Here is a 22648-nt window from a genome sequence, read left to right as displayed (position 1 = left end):
GTCTCAGCATGGTCTCTTTCCTGACCAGGACCAGGTTCTTCTCTGGCACTGATGGTTTATTCATTCTTCCCTTGGCTTTTCATCCCCCAGTCCCGTCTTCCCCACCCCACCCAGCCCACCTGCTTGATAGCACGAGTCCTTATAAAACATGGCACAAGAACATGATTTCTGGATGCACCATTTTAAGTTCCCCGAACGGCCTTCTGCATCTTTTCTCAGCTTTACTGTCTCACTCAACATTACGACCTCAGACCCAAGCACGTGGCTCTGTATTCGTCAACCTCATTTCTTCTGACCGCTGCTCCGTGTTACACAGTGGGCATCACATGCCTATTTGATTTGTTTGCTCCGCAGTCGATGGTCAGATTGCCTGAGACTTCTCAGACTGCCCTCCATCCTGTCCTGGACATTCCCACGAGACTCCCCTCATGGGGCTGCATGTGACTGACTCTGGGTATAAACACCAGAGCGGGAGTGCTGAGTCAAGGGTGTATGTCTCTCAGTTCAACCAAGCACCATCAACTCAGATGCCTCCAGAAAGCTGGCACCAGGCCACACTCCCCCCACAGGCTCCTCTACCATCTTCTCTCTACCCCTGCTTAACATCACACTGCTTTCTAATGTTTGCTGATCTGACTGAAGTAAAGTGATCCCTCATTTTTTTTTTTTTTTTTTGGCTGCATTGGGTCTTCGTTGCTGTGTGCAGGCTTTCTCTAGTTGCAGTGAGCAGGGGCTGCTCTTCGTTGTGGTGCATGGGCTTCTCACTGCAGTGGCTTCTCTTGTTGCAGAGCGCGGGCTGTAGGCACGCGGGCTTCAGTAGTTGTGGCACATGAGCTCGGTAGTTGTGGCTCACGGGCTCTAGAGTGCAGGCTCAGTAGTTGTGGCGCACGAGCTTAGTTGCTCCACGGCATGTGGGATCTTCCCGGACCAGGGCTCAAACCCGTGTCCCCTGCATTGGCAGGCGGATTCTTAACCACTGCACCACCAGGGAAGTCCTGATCCCTCATTTTAATTTGCTTCTCTCTCACTTACTAATGAGTCTGAGCCTCTCTTCATATGACTCATAGCCTTTTGGATTTCCTCTTCTGAAAAATGATTACTCATAACCTTTGCTTATTTGTCCTTGCCTATCTTTTTCCTGTTGCTTTGAGCGAGTATATTTTAGAAACTGATCCCTTGTTGCATTTAAAATCGCTAATACCTTCTCTCAATCCATTGTTTCCCTCATAAATTAGTTCATAACTTTTTTTATGTCACAGAAAAGTATTGTGAATATTTCCCATGTTGTTAAAGATCCTCTACATCATCATTTTTAATGGTGTGTGGTGGCTGTAGAACCATGCTGATCCTTTATTTAACTAATCCCCTACATTTAGGCATTTAAGTCATTTCCAATGCTTCACTACTATAAACAACACTGTGATGATAGACCTCGTGTCTAAGCCTTTCCATATATTCATGATTAAATACCAGATTGCAATGCATTCCTAAAAGGAAATAGCTTGGTCTGAAGAGAGGTAAAAATGTTAGGCTCTGGACATGTATTTCCAAACAGCTTCTCCCGAAACACCTCATCAATGTACAGTCTTCTTTCAAGCATGTACCAGAGTCCATACTTCCTTCGTTACCATTTTTTAATTCTTGCTGATTTAATGGGTAAAAAGCAATGACATCTAACAGGCACATGAGAAGATGCTCACCATCGCTAATCATCATGGAAATGCAAATCAAATCCACAAACGAGGTATCACCTCACACCTGTCAGAATGGCTGTCATCTAAAAGAAGCCAATAACAAGTGTTGGCCTGGATGTGGAGAAAAGTGAACCCTCGTAGACTGTTGGTGGAAATGTAAATTGGTGCAGCCACTGTGGAAAACAGTATGGCGGTTTCTCAAAAAACTAAAAATAGAACTGCCTTATGACCCAGCAATTCCACTCCTGGGTATATATCCAAAAAAAAAAAAAAAACCCACTAATTCAGAAAGATACATGCACCCCAATGTTCATAGCAGCATCATTTACAGTTGCCAAGATATGGAAGCAACCTAAGTGTCCATCAACAGATGAATGGATAAAGAAGATGTATATATACACAATGGAATACTACTCGGCCATAAATAAAGAATGAAAATTTGGCATTTGCAGCAACATGGATGGACTAGGAGGGAATTGTGCTAAGTGAAGTAAGTCAGACAGAAAAAGACAAATCCTGTATGATATCACTTATATGTAGAATCTAAAAAATAAAACAAATTAGTGAATGTAACAAAAAAGAAGCAGACTCACAGATACAGAGAACAAACTAGTGGTTACCAATGGGGACAGGAAAGAGGGAAGGGCAATATAGGGGTAGGGGAGTAAGAGGTATGAACTATTAGGTATAAAATAAGCTACAAGGATATATTGTACAACACGGGAAAAATAGCCAATATTTTGTAAGAACTATAAATGGAGTGTGACCTTTAAAAATTGTGACTCACTCTATTGTACACCTGTAACATATAGTTTAAAAAATTTTTTACTTAGAAAAAAAACAATGGCATCTTTGTTGTATCTCACTACGTATTTTGTTGGATGCGTTTCTGTCTGTCTGCTGCTCAGTGTCCTTCCAGACTCCCCACAACAGTTTTCTCGTTTCAGACAGATGCCACATGTCCTCATTTCAAAAGTTTACTGTAGAAGACCTCAGCTATTCCCTGGCATTAATTACCCCCGAGAGCCACATATCCACTAAATGTTAGTTCTGTGCAAGAAGACCACTGCACCTTTATCAGGGGTTGGCACAGAGTAGATGCTCAATAAACTGTTACCATATACATGAATAAATGAATGAATGAACCTATATGCTGATGGCACCCAAATCTCTCACTATATATAGCTCAGACTCCTCTTCTCAATAAGTTCTTTTTCTACTTGGATTCTCCCCAGACTCTGAAAGTCATTATGTCTCAGTCAGACCGACATTCCCATCATCAACAGAGCCAGCCCAAGTCCAGCACGGACATCCCAACACACAGGATGGTGGCTGGAGCCAAGCTAAGCTTGTTTCTGTCACATAAAAGTCATTTTGGGGCTATCCCAGCAGGTGCTACTAACCGATTCATTCAATAAAATGAATCAGAGGGCCTGCTAACACACCACGTTTCTAGGAGAAGCAGGTGAGAAGACAAAGTGAGTGTTGGGACACAAGATGCAAAAATGTGTTCCTAGGGAACACAGCTGGACGCTCAGGGGAAATATCAGAGCCCCTCAGATCTCCTCTGAAGTTAAGAAGCCATGTTTACTGAAGTGAGATGCTTGAATCATGTTCCCTTGAAAAGACAGATTTTTGAAAAACAAGAATTTCTAACAAAATGGGGTCTGTGCATCCCATGGAGAAGTTGTATGTCTCAGATGTCAAGCTGTGGCCATCCCCTCTCCTGTCCTGTAGGCCTGCTTCGGTTTTGTTTGTAAAAGGAAGGACATGGGGAGTAGCCTCTCAGGGCTGCATAAAGAATGGCAAGAAGAAACCATTCTAATTCACTCGTTATCAAAAGTGTCTTCTTACCTCTGTAAACAGGTGCAGGCACCAGCACAGACTCTGGAGCCAGGCTGTTCCAGTTTGAATCCGACGGGCTTAGACCAAGTGACAAAACCTGTCCCAGCCTCAGTGTCCTCCTTTGTGAAATGGGCTAATAATGGGACCCCTCAGGGAATAAAGTCAGTGCTCTGGGACGGCATTCATTGGAGCCTCCTTTGTACGGGCATTTACCTGCATCCCTTCACTTAATCTTCCTTCCATCCAACAATGTCAAATCTATCAGCCTTTGTCTGCAGATGGTACTAAGGCTCGGAGCAGAGAAGTGACCTGCCCGGGGTACCATTGTGAGTCGGTAGCCAAAGTAGAGTCTACCCTGGGTCTGTAGACAGCACTGCACACCGGAGGCTGAACTCAAAAAAGGGCTTGCTTGGTGCCCAGGCAAGAAGGAGGGGCTTAGCCAGGTACCACACTGAAAGTGTTTTGGATAAGTAGAAGTTTGGGGACGGGTGAAGGGAAAGATGGCCTTGGCAGGATGAGAGGTCTGGAGGCTGCTAGGGGTTCCAGGGGTCTCCAGGGGAAGACAAGGCCCTGCTCTGTGCCGGCAAGCTGTTTCCCAGTTTGGGTCAGGCTCAGGGCATGTGGCACGTAGGCCAGTTTAGTCATGGCTCCTCCGCATGCCCAACCAGGCCGACTAGAGGCCCTGCCTTTCTGCAGCCTGGACACAGGAGTGAGAGACTGGCAGCTGTGCAGGTACCTGCCCACTCACTCAGCCCCTAGGCAGAGGGGAGCTGCAGGCCAGAATGGGAGTCACAGGACTGGAGTCCAGTCCCAGCTTGGCTGCTGTACTGCCTTAACCAAGTCACTTCCCCTCTCTGAGTCTAAGTTTCTTCTCATTGAAATGGCCCTGGTGATCTCAGTTCCACCCTCTGGGCTTTACACACTGACCACAGAAGAGATGCAGGCCAGTGAGTCAGTGCAGAATGGCTGGAGAGGTGCCTGAGTGGACTGAGAGCCTGTGGGTTGTGTGTGGTGAGGGGTGCGGACCAGGTGCTCCCCTGTCTGTGCACCGTGCGCTGGGAGCCAGGTGACAAGTCTGCAGGGACCTGAGAAGGGGGATTCCCTATGACCTCTGGGACACTGGGGCTGGAAGTGGCCATGCGGGCCCCCGGGGTTGGGGATCACTGCCCATCCTCTCTCCCCCAACCCACCTATCCTGCACAGATCCATAGCATCGTCCAAACTCTGCTTTGTAATATCTCAGAAACAAAACATCCAGGCCATCCCGCTCACAGCTGCTGCACTGGAGGGCGACATCTGGAGCCTGAAGAATCAGCTGGGTTACAGATGTTCAGGCGCTAAACCCACATTTGATTGACCGTCTCATCCCTGACTTCCTGTGGGGTGATCTGCCAATGGGTAAAAGTCTCAGGATATGAGATGTAATTTAGCAGCCCTTGGGGCTAAGATGCAAGGAAGCTATTCTGGAGGAAACGGAGCAAGAAGTTGTGTGGAGCCACCCTCCAACAGGGCAGGTCAGAGGAAACCTGGGACTCAGTGCATTCCGTGGGGAAGCTCAGACCTAGTGACAAAGAGTTGCTATGATAAAATTCAAGATTGAAGTCCCCCCCTTTTCTTGTCTGCGTATATGACTGTCACCCTTTCTGGATTGTACATACCCAGTGCAGAGGCATACCTATTTGCCATCTGTATCACAGGCATGGTCCCCAGGCCCAGGAGCTGGTGGAGCCTCTAAACCAGATGATACAGAACAGAAGAGCAACTTCCCATGTATGGCTGTAAATGACCTGTTTTCCTTTCCATTCAAAAGTCAGTTCCTCGCTGTATGTCAGCAGATCCAAATGCTCTTCTCCTGTGTCAGTTCTCTCAGAAAAAAAATAACAAACAGATCTCCTTCCAAAAACATGTGCAAGGTGGGGCTCGGCCTTGCTTCCTTCTTCCCCACCATTACACACTAACAAGAGAGCTTACAAGTTAAAAGTTTAAAAAAAGCAAGTGAAAAGGGGGAGGGGTGGGCGGAAGTTGCAATAATGTGGATGCTCTGTTCACTCCACAGCCTACTGTAGTTAATCAGAAGCACGGAGGGGACAAGAACATTAGCAGTAGAGAAATGTAGATTAAAGCCACACTGAGATACCAGGACACACCTATTAGAGTGTCTTTTAAAAACAAACAAAATCCAGGGCTTCCCTGGTGGCGCAGTGGTTGAGAGTCCGCCTGCCGATGCAGGGGACACGGGTTCGTGCCCCGGTCCAGGTGGATCCCACATGCCGCGGAGCAGCTGGGCCCGTGAGCCATGGCCGTGGAGCCTGCGCATCTGGAGCCTGTGCTCAGCAACGGGATAGGCCGCAGCAGTGAGAGGCCCGCGTACCGCAAAAAAAAACAAAAAACAAAAAATCCATTAGTGCTAACAAGGATGCATAGCAACCACACTGTCACTCTCGCTGCTGTGAACGCAAGTGGTGCGGCCACTTTGGAGGACGGTTTGGCAACTTCTGAGGAAGTTAAACGTATACCCAACCATTACCTTCCTGGGTATTTACCCTAGAGAAGTAAAAACTTAATGTTCATATAAAAACCTATACATGAATGTTTATAGTAGATCTATTCATAGCTGCCCAAACCTGGAAACAACCCAAATATTTGTCAAGGCGTGAATGAAACAACAAACAGGTATCTCCATACACTGGGATGCTTCTCTGCAGTAAAAAGGAACACACTACTGACCCACGGCAACCCGGATGGGTCTCGAAGCCCTTATGCCGAGTGACAGGAGCCAATCTCAAAAGGCTACGTACTGCCTTACCCCATTTACATGACATTCTGGAAAAGGCAAAATTATAGGGACAGAAAATAGATTGGTGGTTGCCAGGGATTTCAGGTAGGAGGGTGGCTCCAAAGGGCAAAGGGGTGGTAGAAATGTTCTATATCTTGACCGTGGTGGTGGTCACACAACTGTGTACGTGTGTCCAAAGGGCACACTAAGAAGGATAAAATATTCTGTCTGTAAATCACATGTCAATCAACCTGACATAAAAAAAACCAAACACACCGAGGTGGAAAGAGCACCAATAGAGAAGCTAGAGGCTAAGGGTTTAGTCCCTTCACCTGTTTCTATCCAGCACCAAAGGGTTACACCCACGTGTTTAATTGTATAATAACTCCACTTGCTGAAAGCTTACTTTACTATGGCTCTGCATCCTGATCTCTGTATCGTCTCACCTTATCTTCACACAACACCCCGTGAGGGCGCAAACAAACAGGGGCAGTATTTTACAGGTGCTGAAAGCTAGGCTCAGAGAGGGTCAGTCACTTCCGCAGATGGCCACGTTGCACGTTCTGTGTCTGACTGCAAAGCCAACGTGCTCCTCCTTAAGCTCACCCCCTCCTTCCTCGGAAGGTCACTGGTTGGGGCCAGGATCAAATCTCCTGTGAACAGAAGCCACACTCAGATAGGGGCTCACTTGGAGGCCCTCCCAGGCCTCAGTCTCCATGTTGGTCAAGGGTGGAGGCTGCACCCCAAGTTCCCATCCACTTTTCCATCCAATTAAAAATACTATACAGTTGACCCTTGAATAACGTGGGGAAAATCCCCGTGTAACTTATAGTCGGCCCTCCATATCCATGGTTCAGCATCGTGGATCCAGCTAACCATAGATGGTGTAGTATTTACACTGAAAAAATCCACATATAAGTGGAGCCACACAGTTCAAACCCATGTTTTTCAAGCATCGACTGTATTTATTAAATGATCATTTGGTCAAATTGGCTGAAATAATAGACAAGATGGCTCAATTATAAAAAGTAAAAGGATACCCCTCACAAAAGAGTCCAAAAATGCTTGTATACCCATGTTTATAAGCATGATTATTTACAATAGCAAAGAGGTGGAAACGACCCTTGCTGTCTGTGGAGGGGCAAGAGGAGAAACAGCAGAGCTTGGGTCAGAACCGCAGGAGGAGCTCTCTGCAGCCTGGGCATGCCCGCTGGGTCTGCATCTCGCTCCTGAACAGCCGATGCACAGGAGAGACCTCTGCCCCACTTCTGAGCTTAGCAGCACGGCCATGTTGGAAAAAGCCCGGCAGAGCCCTCCGCCAGCCAGCCTCTCCCACGTACTTTGAAGTCCACCCTCAATGCTTGAGTGGCTCTGGGCAGCAGGCACACGTTAGCCTGCGCCTTCTCAGGAGCACATGGCACGGGAGTAGCCGTACCTGGGGTTGTGGATAAAAGATGCACCCTCCTATCTGTCTCTGCATCTGAGAACACATTGAAGCAAAAGTGGGCGTGAAACTGTGGACGATGGGTCCCGAGACAAAGAAGTCGTCAGTAACATGCTGGTATGAAGCGTCCCCCTGCCTCCCCTGCTCCTTCTACTGGGGCTGCTGCTCAAAGGGGGTTTCGCTAACATCCCAACCTGATCTGCACAAACCAGACTAAAGAGCCAGATGAGGACCCTGAACAGCACCCAGCTCAGTGAGAGCAGATGGACTCTCCAGACAGGGGAGGGCTGAGTGCAGGCATGATGAGAAATCACACTATAGCCGAGTCACGTCGGCCGACACAGCTAGACGTGGGGCTCTAGACAATGGCAAGATCTTGAAAGTCTGGAAAAGGAGAACAATGTGATAAGCACAGATCTAGAAAGGTTATTCCTGGCTGGCATAAGCCAGGCCTAGAACAGGGAAAGACAAGCCGGGGGCCTGACGCACACCCCACACGTAGGTGATGAGCACTCCAGTTAGAAGGATCACCTTGGAAACAAGGAGGCAAAGGGACCTCTGAGATAATCCAAAGAGATGAAGAATCCACTTGATGAGTTTAGATATAGAGCCATCATCACCAGCCCTGGCTGCACACCTTGGTCCCCAGAGATTACCACTTAATTGGTCTGGGTGGGCCCCAAGCAGGCGTGTTTTCTACAAGGTCCCAGGTGATGCCTGTGTGTCCCCAGGAGACATGGGGGCCTGGGAAGATGTTGGAAGTCCCCGGAAGGGTGCCTTGCTAAAGAATCCCAGAGTGTGCAATGCCTAGAGAACTGAGGCCCAGAGAGGTGGGTGGCTCATCCAGCGTCACAGTGCTGGTTAGGGAGAGAGTGAGGGACTAATTTTAGGTCTCTCCTGCTTCCCGGGAAACCCTGTTGTCTGAAGGCCAGGCAGCAGGCCCTGGGTTAACTGTGAGCTGGGCAGGTCCCAAGAGTGCCAAGCTCACCAGCAGGCCAGCTCAGCGCATCTGGAAATGGGCCCTGTGAGTCTAGGATGTGTGGCAGCCTCTGGCCTTGATTCCGTAGTAAGATAACACCACAACCCTGAGCCTAGACTACTTGGCTAGACCTGTCTCAACCCCTCCCCACCCAGGGCAGGCTGACCCAGAGCAGCGTCAGACAGATCTGTTTCAAATCCTAGCTCTCTTTCTAACCTGCAGTCTTATTGACTTAGGCTCTCAGAGCCTCAGTGTCTGCAGCTGTAAAATGGGAACAAAATCTTCCTCGCAAGGTTGTGGGAAGAATTAAGCATGTGAATGTATGTGAGGCCATGTCCAGGGTCTCACAGTGGCACCTTCCTCCATCCTACGTGCCGCCCCCCACCCTACCCCATTATGCATATTGCTGCCTCGAGGCTCTTGAAATCTACCTGCACTTCCTGAGGGAATGTCAGCCTACAAGGCCCTCTGTGGATGTGTTCTGGAGTCCTTGGCTTCTCTTCTGCATCACCTCCCTGCTGGCCTGTCCACTGAGTCTGTCCAATCTCGGGTTTTTTCACAAGGAGCTGGTTTGAAAGGACAATAGGACACTGAGTGGACCAAATTGAGGCCTTGAGAGGTGTGGGGCCAGGAGTGCATGGAGACAGGACTGGAAGTGAGGATTTGGTCATCTCAAATATAAAGAGTAGAAACCAGGAGCAGGAATGCTGTCCCCAGGAGCGAGGCTCCAGGGCGAAAACAAGAGCATGTGCAGCGGGAAGCCGCAGGAGGGGCAGGTGGGAAAATAGAAGCTCTGCAGACAATGGCTGGGAGGGTGGAGGTGTGAGCAGAGCCAGAGGTGCCCTGAGAGCCTTGACACCCAGCTCTAGGGCAAGGACCAGCGATCACCTTGGTGCAGTCCCAAGCCCCTCCAGTTAGCAAGTGACACCACCTCTTACATCAGCCGAGGGCTCAGAGTGCCCGCAGGCAGAGAACAGCAGAGGCCAGGGCCCTATATCCTGCCTCAAATGACCCAAGAGGAAAAGGAGGCAGCTCAGGTTGTTTCCAGAAGTTCAGGAATTCCCCTGAAGACTAAGATGGGGACTTGACTGGCAGGAACCAGGCAGGTGGGGCAACACCTCCCACGGTCCTCCTCACTTCCTTTTTCTGATTTCAGTCCGTGCACTCCCGGCTGGCACACACCTCTGTGGTTTTTGCAACAGCAACAAAATATAGGAACTCACGGTGTCCTGGGGAAGGGACCCAGTTTTATATCTCGGTATGTGTACTGACTTCCACATTGCCAAAAATGGCCAGGGAGCAGTTCCCCTGGCCAGACCCTCAAAGCTTAGCTGCAACTGAGCTACCACTGTCACACAAAGACATGGGCTGGTGACAGCAGCCCAGCTCCCATAATCAGGAGCCTCCCAGCGAGGGAGTTAATCCGTGGCTTGGCCTCCACTGGAACGTAAAGAAATGATTCCTAAGTGAGAATGGCCATAATGGAATGCACATCACTAACAGGCCATCGGTGTTCTCTAATCTTAGAAAACTTGTAACGTAGGTATTATTATGCCCATTATACAGACGGGGAAAGCAAGACTCAGAGAAATTGAGATTCAGAGAAAATAGGTAACTTATCTGAAATCAAACTGCTGCTAAGTGTCAGAATCAAGGTCAGATGCAGACTTTTCTGACTCCAAAGCCCCCCACCCCCTTTTACCACCCCAGGCTGGCTTGACACAGTGGTCAACTGTGGTAAAAACAGACCTCAGGGGCACCTCAGGTACTAGCTGGAAACTCTTACTGCCAGCAGCTCTACAGGGGTTCCCTGGCTGGCCTTGCAGAGTTGTTGCTGACCCCTGGCTGTGAGATGTTTAGCACAAGGCCTGCCATGGCCCCCTCACATTGCAGGCAAGCAGGCCCAGAGCAGGACCCTGTGGTTTCGCCATCCCGCCAGGAAAGAGCTGCTCTCTGGGAGCCACAGGGTCCAGGGTTCATTAGCCCCGGCACAAGGTGGGCACTAGTTGGCCAGTCACTCCTGGGCTGACACCAGCAGCACACCCAGCGTTAATCACTCACCCTCCAGGCTAGCCACCAGAACTGCAGCTTTACTCAGCTTTCTCTGTGTTGTGGCCATTTGATTATTAAACATGTAAGGAGCAGAATTGCCCCTGATCCACACCCTGGACTTGAGGAAACAGACACAGTGGAGTAGGTGCTGGGCATGGAGGTGCCTGGCTGTGGGGCACAGAGAAGGCTCATGGCCCAGCCCAGAAAGGGGAGTGGTGGTCTGGAAGGGCTTCTCAGAAAAGACTGCACCCAGGATGGGCACTGGGGGATGAGGAAGAGGTGTCCCCAAAGCAAAGCGGACAAACACTCCAGGTAGCATGTGTGTTCAGAGACAAAGGTGGGGTTCAAGGCTGGAGCACAGGGAGCAGGGATGGGGTGAGGATGTGTGTTGGGAAAGGACCATGAATGCCAGTAATGGACATGGCCCTCATCCCATGCAGTGTCCTGGGAGTCCCTGTGGGGCTCTCAGCAGGGAGTGTCACAGATGGCATACAGAGACCCTCTGGTAGATGCTGAGCCTGCCCAGAGGGCCCAGCCCCTGCCCTCAGGCACTCACAGCCTGCAGGGGACAGGAGGCAGGAAAAAGGATGCTGTAATACAATGCCTGAAATACAACCTTTGGAGCAGGAATCCAGCACTAAGGGGAAGAAGCAGAGGAAAGAGGGAGGAAGGAGCTGGTAATTGGGGATGAGGTGGGGTGGGGTGAGGGTGGAAGATAGTAAGAGAGGGTTCACAGAAGCAGGGACTTTGGAGAGGGAGCCTGAGGGGAGGTGAAGAAAGATTGTTGTTGGGCTAGAGAGAATTGCTCCAGGGGGAAGGGCATGCAAAGGGACGAGAGAGGTGAGGCTGAACCGCAGATGGTTTTGTGCCACTGTGAGGGATGCAGGGTGGAAGTAGGGTGGAGAGTGTGGGCAGAGGCTAGGTCTCTGTATGAAGGTCTCCAGATGCTGAGATTCCCCCATCCTATTCCTCACCCTCCAAATTCCCGGGAGGAGTGAAATCTCTGGGGGCTCACTGTAGGTTTCAACATTATTAACTCCCGATATGCTCTGACCACTCTACGACACAATTTCTTCAGGTGTGCATATCTTTTTTCATCTTTGACTGTATAACTCTTTATATTTTGTGTATATCTTTTGAAAATCTGATACTGGAGTGCTGCTTGGCAATTTTCTTATTATTGAAAATACAAAAATCAACAAGTGTTTCCTGCCCTCTTTTATTTTTTTTTGCATACTACTTTTCACATCCAAGTATATTTTACTTGTAATTGATGTACAAGGTTTTAATGCATTAATCATCCATGATCATACCATAAGCACATTCTATGTTGCTCTTTTCCTTAAATTATCAGATTTAATGACCAAGAAGAATCCTCTTGGTCGAATCCCCATAATTGACTCTCTTACTCCCTATTAATGGGATGCTTTGGGCATCTCCACTGCTGTTATGGGCAATGCTGGGAGAAAGGATCCCCGTGCAATCTTTTTGTTTGCTGTGAATTATCTATGAAGATGAATTCTCAAAAAAAGGATTAACCATTGGCCAAAAGGGAAGAGCAGTTTTCACACTCCTGCCAAATGTTGACTACATCTCTCCAGAAGTGTTCCGTCAGCTTTTCAGTGGTAGTGTTCCTAATGCAAAGCATGCAGACGTATGAGGTGGAACCAGGCTCGAATCCCAGACAAAGCACTTACTGTCTGAGGGCAAAGGACCTTACCTCTCTGAGCCTCCATTTTCTCATCTGTAAAGTGGGAGTGATGAAACTGATCTCACTGTGGGGATCAAATGAGATTGCAAATACCAGTGCCCTATCTAGTGTACAGCTTGTTGTAAGCACTATATCCATTCTTCTTATCCTCCATCCTTTCTTTCTTCTAGGAATTATGTAGGACAAGTGACTTTTCACTTCTCTAACTTCCCATCCTTCTTGAACCATGTTCCTCACAAAAGCCTTAGCCATGGAACAAGAAGCATCATTTCTCTGAAGGGTGCTTCCCAGCAGAAATAGAAAACTAGCCACAAATTCAAGCCACGTGTGCAATTTTAAATTTGGGGGCAGCCACATTTAGAAAGTAAGAATAAATAGGTTAAATTAGGTAAATCTATCTGTTTAAATATATTTAAAAATATATTTTATTTAAGCCAATATATCAAAATATTATTTTAATATGTAATCAATATCTTCAAGTATTAATGAGATAAGATAGTTTATATTTCTTTTGTTGTTTGTTTGTAATATCTTTGAAATCCAAGGTGCATTTTACAACTTACAGCACATCTCAGTTCAGACTGGCCACTTTTCAGGGATGGCTATAAGCTATTGTATTGGGTAACACAGACCTGGACTTTGAGACTTAAGTGTTTAACAGGTGTGCAGAGGGCTTAGAAATGTTGCCTGGAGACATCATTTCCCATGCAAAATGCTGGTGCATTTTGATGGTTTGAAGCCCTTGGAGGGAGACAACCAAAGCAAGGCCCTAGTTGTAAATAAAATGGGTGTGAGCTCTACAGTGTGGCTCAAGGACCTCTGAGGAGCTCATCTTCCTGCTTCCCCTTCTGCACAAAATATCTCCACTCCTGAAACCAAGTCCCAGTAAAATCGAGTTCCTCTGCTGAATTTTAACCCCTCTATCCAAAACTTCATTCGAAAGAGAATAAGAAAGATCTTGTCCAGCACCTGTTCCCCTCAGGATTGAAGAGTAACAAATGAAAGGGGGAATTGAAACTGAGCACGACCCTATGGGGCCCTCCCGAGTGAAAAAGACCCTCCATGCCCCCCATTTCTTACTTACAGGGGGAAAAAAAAGCTTTAGTCTCCTAAGCCTTCTTCGTGTTCCAAAGAGCAGACTCAAGCAGTTAATGATTAGGACAGGAGAGTCACAGGACTCCTAGTTCCTCCTGAAGGGAAATAGATAACCATCTGATGCTTATCTTTGAGTTGTTCTGTAGAAACTAAGACCCCCACCCAGGTAGAGGATGGTGACTACACGCTGAGCACAGGCACGTAGACCCCAGACTGGTTGGAACCAGAAGGTTGATGACTGAGATTCCCAAAACATCACCGTTACCGTACCACCAACTGATCAGAAGGTCCATGAACTGATCACGTATGCTACGACCCTATCCCTTTTACCGTTTTCGCCTTTAAAAGCCTTGTGCCCCAGCCAGTTAGCAAGATAGATTTGAGACGAGCTTAGACCTCCCATCTTCTGAGTCGGCGCCTCCTCGATTGATAAACCTTTCTCTGCGCCAAACTCCGATGTTTCGGTTTGTTTTGTGTAACAACACCCCCTCCCCCAAGTGGCCACGCTGCCTTGCTTTTCTATCATGAAGGCCACCTGGGGGGGCATGCCAAGAATTCATTCCTCCACTTGATGTCTAATAGGAATCTCCACCTTTACATATGTCCACATCGATATTCTGGAATAATCACCACCTTGCAAATGAGTTCCTTCCACCCTTGACCCAGCTGAGTAAATGACAGTTCCAGTCTCTGTGTTGCTCTGGAATCATCTTAAATTTCTCTCTCCCACACCCAACGCTTGCAACACTGTCAAATCCCTCTCAAAAGTATCTAGAATCTCACCACTCTGACCACCTCTCATTATTTCTGTTACTATCAATTTGCGGCCAGCCACCATCACCTCCAGCCTGGATTATTACAACAGCCTCTTTACTGCTAGTCTTTCTTCTCCCTTTGATACCCATAGAAAGTGATTTTTCTTTAAAATGGAAGCATATGTCAGCAAGAGTCAAAAAAACATATTTTTAAAGACAGTGGCAATGATATAAAAATAAACCGTTTAAGAATAAATCTAGGCAAAGTGTGCACTAATTTTATAAAGAAAATTATAAAATTTTATTTAGATATTTTAATGAAGACCTAAATAAATAAGGAAATAAACCATGTCCATGAATTGGCGGAGTCATGTTCATAAAGATATCACTTCTCTTCAAATTATATTTCTAATAAAATCTGAACATAACTTTTTTGTTGAACCTGATAAGCTGATTCTAAAATCCATATTAAGTAAGAAGGAACCGAGAATGTCAAGCCAGAATGAAAGAAGAAAAAAATGAGGAGACTCTTTCCAGATACCAAAATTTATTATAAGCCTCTAGTTAATAATATTATTTAGTGTTGGCAAAGGGAGAAACACATTGACAGAAGACAGCCAAGGAACAGACCCACTACACAGATTTACAACAGAGTTGTAGATTAGTGGCTAAAGAATGGCCTTTTTGATTTGTGGAGCAAAGACTCTTGGTTATCCATATGGAAAGAACAAAATAAAATAAAACATTACCTGCTACCTCACACCATATAGGAAAATCATTACTAAGTAGGATTAAAGACTAAATATGAAGCGCAAAATTATTTTTTAAAATTTAATAATGTAAGAGAATAATTTTATGACTTTAAAGTGGAGGAGAATCTCTTAGACAATACACAAGTGTATATCATAAGAGAACATATGGGTAAATTAAGCTTGTTTGAAACTGAGAAATTCAATCATTAATAGAAATCACAAATAACATAAGGAGACAAGGCACAAATAAGAGAAAAGTATTTAAAACATACATAAGAAACAAAGAATTAACATCTGAATATGTACCGAATTACAGAAAACCAATAGGATGAAAGACAGATGGCCCATAGAGAAAAAGATTTGAAGAGGAAAAAGAATTCAGAGTGAGTAATAAGCATATAAACAGATGCCCAACCTTAGTAATTCAAAAACTACAAATTCAAAACATAGATGGCTTTTCATCTGCACTGAATTGGTATAAAACTCTAACAAGATCAAATGTTGGTGAAGATGTAGAGCAACGGAAACTTTTACATATTGCTGATGAGTGGGTAACGTGGTACAATTGGCTTGGAAAAAGTTTTGATATCATCCAATAAGGCTGAAGATTTATATACCCTACTACCTACCAATTCTACTTCTAGGATATATACACCCTAGGGAATTCTTGCACACACCCCCCAGGATATATGTGCAAGGAGAGCCCCACTAGCACTTACAAGTGCTAACGGCACCTAGCAGCTCATAATAGGAAAACAAAACAAAACAAAACCTAGAAATATCCCAAGTGCCCACTGGCAGTATATTGGGAGAGTATACTGAGGTATATTCATGTATAACAGGATACTATCCAGCAATAAACATGAATGAATCAGAGGCACATGCAACAATATGAAGGAATATCAGAAACAATTTTGAGGCAATTCAACAAGTCTTAAAAGAATATTTAATTGCTATTTACAAAGGTCAAAGCCATGCAAAACCAAATAACATATTTAGCAATTTAAATATACAAGGTTGAACTATAAGGAAAGACAAAAGAACAATAAACCCAAAATTCATATCAACAGCTCTGAAGAGACAGAGAAGGATGAGCACACAGATGACTTCAAAGATGCTCATGATCTTTAAAACAACACTGAGGTGACGGCACACAGGGCTTGTGCAATTTTTATTCCTTACACCCTATACGCTTTTTCTAAATTTTCTTCTCTGTCTACTCAATATTTCAAAACTTCCCAAGTCTGGGGGACTACAGCCCAGGTCCTCACACTGGACAGGAAGGCCCTCCCTGACCTGACTCAACCCCAGCCCTCTCTGGCCAGGTCACCTGGCACACTCCTTGGCCTTCGCTGCCACCCTGGTCTCCACCAGGCCTCCTCCTCTGCACCTTGACCCTCTCGGTTCCCCCTGCCAAGAAAGCTTCTCAGAAACGCACATGGCTCAGGCCCTCCCTTCCTTCAGGCCTCCACTCAGAAGACATGTGCTCTCCCTGGCTTCCTGACCCCTACTCCTTACCCTCTGCTCTCCAGCCCACTGGAGCCTGTGGCACTGGGCACCACCCTCCCCTGACCACTGACACGGCCGTCTTTAGCAGTGCCTGGCAGGAAGTGGCTCTCAATAAATGTTTGTTGAACAATTAAATGGATGACTATGCAGAAAATCATATTAAAATTGAAACTTTCCATGGAAAAGGTAACACACGAACTCCTTAGTTACCAGATTAGCTCCTCATGCTTCAGAGAGGTTGGGATGAAGGATTGGTTCTGTGTTCTATAAGGTGCAATTTTAGGCGGCGAGAAAAGAGCTAATTCTTGAACCAGTGGGCCTGCTGATTCAAAAATATTGATGTTGCTAAGGTTTGACGTGGTAATTCGGACGAGGAAAGGATGGCCCCAAGGGGAACCTACTTACCAGACGCCCAGCAGTGACCACAGGGCCAGGAAGGAGCCAGATCTCTTGGTGACCAGTCTGAAGTGTCCCCCTCTGTTTGGGACCCTTCAGAGGCCCACATGGGGGGTGGGCAGGGGAGTCTCACGGCCAGCCCCTCTCTCCACCCCTGGACAGTTGGCAGACACGGGCCCGTGTCCAGCCTCTCCTAGGTGTGGCAGGTCACCTTCCTTAACAGAACCATGAGAAAGGACTTGACCTGAAGTAGGAGGATGAGGAACAGTGCCAGAGCCTGGCCCGGCTCAGCAAAGCCCAACAGTGACAAACATCCCAACACTGAGACACCCCAAGAGTGGGATACCCCAGCAGACCCAGACATCGGAGTAGCCCTGAGCACATGTGCCACCTGCCCTGCACATACTTCCTGCTCCTCAGCTTACCTCCTCTCCCACATGCACAAACCCAGATCAGGCACTGGTGGTCACATGTGCTCCCATGCTCAGCTTTCCAGGAGGCGGCCAATCAGCCTGCCCCGGAAGACAGGACCCCCATGCCCACCTCTGGGCTGACCTAGCGTGGCCAAGAGCAAGGTGACCTACCTGGAGTATGTCCGTCAGGGCCTAGAGACGTCAGATGGCATGGGCGCCCCCATAACCAGCCACAGCCCCTCAGGCTTAGGAGAAGAGGACCGAGCCCAGAATCTTCAGTCTTTAACGATGTTTCACTATGAATCACTTGAGCTGGGTTTCTGCTCATTTCCTGGAGAAAGCAGAAGTGGAGAGTCGACAGATGCCTGATTCTGCCCACTTCCTAGCCATCAGCAGAGCTGCCTGAGTTCTGGTGGGTGACCCGGGCCCTGTAGAAAAGCCGCTTAGGGGAGTATGGTCAAGCAGTGCTGGGTGGGGCTAAGGGCAAAGAGGGAAAACTAGTAAAAGTGGACGCAGAGTTCACTCAGCCCTGGACTATCTGGCTGGACTTTTCTCCTTTCCTTGGCCTCACCTCTCCTCTCTGAGCTTCTGGTAAAGCACAGGGAACTATACTCGATACTTTGTAATAAGCTATAAGGGAAAAGAATCTGAAAAAGAAGATATGTATCTCTATATATGTGTATACATATATGTGTATATATATAAATGAATTGCTGTGCTGTACACCTGAAACTAACACGATATTGTAAATCAACTATACTTCAATTTAGAAAAGGAAAAAAAAACAATAACAACAAAAAAAAGAGAAGGGAGTCCCTGATATTGTTACCCAATATCAGTGGGTAACATTAAAGTGATGATGAAAGAAAAGTTTAAGTAATAGAATGAAGTTCTCTGGAATTCAGCATCAAGATTCTTGCTCTTTTGGGCTTATTAGGTTGAATCATTTCGTATCATCTCTCCATAGCATCATCCATGTAGGACCAGCCAGCATGTCCATTCAAACACAGTATCTCCCTGTGCCACATGAGCAAGAGCAGTGGTTAGCACAAACGCCTGATCCTTAAAGCTAGCTCATCACCTGTTTCTAGCCCCCAATCAACTGACTGTTTATGAGTAACTATAAGTGAGAAGCAACATCATCTTTTATGGGAGGCAAAAGGCTCTGAGACTGATTCAGAGGCTGAAAACATTTGTAGTAATATCTCAACTCTTGCCAGTGCAAACTTGCCAGGAGATAGCAGTCAACCTAGGAGACCTGTCCAGCTTAAGACCTCGTCACATGCCCATGTTGACCCCACACCCACTCCCCAACAGTAGTCAGAGGTACCAACATCCCTGATCAAATTCTCATTTCTCATTCGACTGTTCATGGGTAGAAAAGAAGCTAGAATGGAAACTGGAAGTGTTCTGCACACAGATCACCTTGAGACATGCAAGAGGTGTATGCAAGTGTCACCTTGTCAAGCCAGAATGGGCTCCAATTTTTTTAGAGCAACAAATTAAGCTCCTGGTTATACTATATTCCAGAACCATTGTACTATAGTGTGTACAATTATGGAGAAATATGTTAATTTTCTCAGCATATGGTGCAAGACTCGTCCTAGGGAGGTACCTGATATGTTGACTAAAATGATAGGTTAGCGGAGTCTGCACTCCTGGGTGGAAAATCTGGGTTGCAATTCTCATTACTGCCCAAAAGGAATTAACATCTTTAAGTCTGGTTCTTATTTGTAGAATGAGACAAATGCAATGTTGTAAGGAACAAATCAATATTTGTAAGAGGATTTTTAAATGCTAAAAATGTCTGTACAAATGTGATTTATTATTATTGAGAGAGTTGACCATGCTAAGACACTGAAGCTGCCAGGAAAACTATGAACTGCTCATGTAAATATATATTTTTGTTGAGGGGAAATGTGAGATTCTGTAATTTTTTTAAAATATCTAAAAATAGCAATTATACTTCTGCTTCCAGTTATGACAGGAGATAACCTCCCACTGAAGGAAACTCTAAAAAAGACAAATATATGAGACAATTGTTTTCAGGCATTGAGTAGCAGGCATCATAAGACTGAACCTTGAGATAAGAAAAACACACAAGGTGAGCCCCACAGCTGCCCTGGCTTTCTTCTTATAGGTGTTTTCCTGCCATGGTACAGGGAGGTGGAGCCCCAGGGGCAGTAATATCCTTGAACTGAAAAGGTGTAAGTCAGAGAGTTCCAAGTTTCTTAAGAGGCCAGAATTTTCAGGGCAGGGACCTGAGAAGGGTGTGTTTTGTGGGAATTCATTGTGTGTGTCCTTGGCCGAGGGTTGCCTATACATGCGTGGGGTAAGACCCCAAGAAACCTAGCAGAGATCACCTGCTCCAAGGCTGAGAACTGAGGTAATAGAGATTGGGCACTGTTCACAGTGTTAAGAGTTCCATACCATCCAGAGTGGAGAGACCTCCCTGAGCATCTTGGGATTTCATCTTACACTCCAGAAAAGCCAAACCTGAGAAATAAGAACTACAGCCTAGAGTAGGAGCCATGAACTAGAACAAGTTCAAACTTGAAACAAAACAGCCCTAACAAAGAATAAAAAACTGGCAGAACCAAAAGGATATTCCAGTAATGTAACTGTCAACCAGGAAAAAACACATCATCCTTTAAAGGAAGAAAACATAATGCAGCATCCCTTCAGTGTGGCATCCACGCTGTCCAGCATACAACTAAAATTAGTAGAAATCTGAAAGAACAGAAAAATTTGACTCATAAGAAGAAAAATAGCTATCCATAAGAATATATCCCAAGATGAACCAGATGTTGGAATTATCACACAAGGACTGTAAAGCAGCTATTGGAAATATATTCAAGGACCTAAAAGAAGAGATAGCCATTATAATTGAAAGGTGGGAAATTTCAGGAAGTAAATGGAAAGTATAAGAAGATTTGGATGTAAATTCTGGAAGTGAAAAGGATATCTGCAATGAAAATTTTACCAATAGCCAAACAGCAGATCAGTGAGTGCAAATTAAAAAAGAAAAAAGTTAATGAACTTGAAGATTGATGAACAGAAATTATTCAATCTGAAGGACAGGGAGGAAAAAGATTGAAGAAAAACAAACACACACTCAGTTGCCTTTGGGACAATATCAAATGGTATAGTATATGTGTATCTGGAGTCCCAGAGAGAAAGAAGAGAGAGAAGAGAACAGAAAAAAAATATTTGAAGAAAAATATTTGAAAATTTCAAAGTTTGTTGAGAAACAGCAAATTGCAGATAAAATAAGCTTAGTAAACCCCAGGAAGAACAAAATGGATAGAAAACCACACTTAGGCAGATCATGGTCAAGCTCCTGAAAATCAGAAATAAGAAATTATCTTAACAGTAAGAGAAAAGAAATTACATATTGGGGAACAAAAACAAAATTAGGCAGATGTTTTATCAGAAACAATGGAAATCATAAGACAATGGAAAGATATCTCTAGCATACTAGAAGAAAAAGAATTGTTAACCCAATTATCCTTGAAAAACTGAGGATGAAACAAAGTTATTTGCAGATTAATGACAGCTGACATCATTCATCTCCAGAAGACTTGCACTACAAGAAATTCTAAAGGAAGTTTTTGAGGCTAGACTCCAGATGGTAACATGAATCTACAGAAAGGAAAGAAGAACACTATTAATGGCTAATATGTGAGCAAATATAAACAAACTTTGTACTTTTTCTTATCTTAATTTCTTCAAAAAACTATAACTACTTAAAGCAAAAAGTGTAACACTGTACTTTGGAGTTTATACCATCCCCAGTTCATATACGTTGTAGATGAAACATATATGACAACAATTGCACGAAAGATGAAGGAGTGAATGGAAACATGCTGTTGCAAGCTTTTCACATTTTATATGAAATCATACTTTATTAACTAAGTAATAACAAAATTGTGGTATTTTATGTGTAGCTTTGTGACGAAGATGTCAGGAAAGTCAGAGTTCAGTTCTAATTAACAAACTCACACTGAGCATCTATTCTGGGCCAGATCCCAGCTAGATCCTAGAGAAACAGAGATGAATAAGGCAAACTTGTGTTAGGATGATTTCCTACGATTGTTCAAGTAGGCAGGTGATTCGCCCAATATAATAATTTAGGAACACAAACTCCTTTGTCCCTTAGAGTGTTGTTGTCATCTGCATCCAATCAGCAAAAGGAGAAAGGGAGAGCACAAAGCACATCTCCACACATAAAAGCCCACCCTCTAGGTGGCACGTATCTCTGGCTCACATTCCATTTTAAGTGCATGGCCATATCTAATGTCAAGAAAGGCTGGGACGTGCAGTCCAGTCATGTGTCAGCCTTAACCTATTATTAGGGAAAATGCATTTTGGTAGGCAGTCTCTGCCATACTCTCTTCAGAGACATAATCTATACTCCAAACAATGCACAAAAAAAGTTAATGCTATTTTTCTGACTTTTAAAATAATCCATGTTAATTTTATGCATGATAAAAAAGTATAAGAAATAGAGAATAAAATAAAAATTATTAATACTCTAAGTACCCTAAACAGCTAAGCAATAGCCATGCTGAGAACAGCATTACATTCTTTTTTTCCATGTTTACCAAAGTATATTTCTTTGATCTTAATTTTTTCTTAATAAATTTAAAATCATGCCACAAATTCTACTTCATAACCTGTTCTTTTTTTTTTATTTAATTCATCCTAAACACTCTCCTATTTCATTATTACAATGTATTTTTTACACCAAGTTTGGGCTCAAGAAGAAGGAAGACTGTTTACATAGCAGGAGGATTTTTTTTTTTTTTTTAACCTGAAGAGAAAGCAACTTCCTTGGAACTAGCTGTATTTACACATTCCCTGTGAGGATTATGATGAACTCCAGAAAAACAGGGAATCCAACCAGCAAATTGTATTTTCTCAGAGATGAAGGGTATGAGTCCCGGAGCAACTGGAAAATACTTCCACAGGACACCTGGAGCCCACAGGAACAATGCTAGCTATGGCTGGTGACAAGGGGAGACTTGGAGAAGGGAGAGAAGATTGGAAAACTACAAGTGGGCAAATACTTTCCTAATTTTCAAAAATACCTGGAGGTTGGAATCTACAACTCCAGTTGGTAGGGCTGACATAAAACTCAAAAGGAGCCCATCAAAAAAGATAAAGAAGAGTCATAAGCTACCATTTAGTTAAATGCAGGCTGTTCAACCCACTTCAATCAGCATAA

At 45.1% G+C, this 22648-nt stretch overlaps 1 protein-coding gene across 5 annotated transcripts in view; it reads right to left on the bottom strand.

Annotated features, from left to right (window-relative positions):
* The window catches only part of WDFY4 (WDFY family member 4), a 271838-nt gene extending 254056 nt beyond the window's left edge, over positions 1–17782 (bottom strand). For 2 of the 5 annotated variants that reach the window (XR_003002427.1, XM_024739045.1), the window contains exon 1: positions 17593–17782. The gene's annotated coding sequence lies outside the window, so the exon portion shown is untranslated. Of the gene's footprint in view, positions 1–13585; positions 13692–17592 lie in introns of all 5 variants that reach the window. The other 3 variants (XM_024739043.1, XM_024739044.1, XM_024739042.1) reach the window with 3 other exon arrangements.
* Between the last annotated feature and the right edge of the window lie 4866 nt (positions 17783–22648).

Source organism: Neophocaena asiaeorientalis, unplaced genomic scaffold, assembly GCF_003031525.2.
Source record: "Neophocaena asiaeorientalis asiaeorientalis breed wild unplaced genomic scaffold, Neophocaena_asiaeorientalis_V1.1 scaffold202, whole genome shotgun sequence".
Lineage (NCBI taxonomy): Eukaryota > Metazoa > Chordata > Mammalia > Artiodactyla > Phocoenidae > Neophocaena > Neophocaena asiaeorientalis.
The sequence above is the reverse complement of the archived record's forward strand: the minus strand, read 5'-3'. Positions and strand labels throughout refer to the sequence as shown.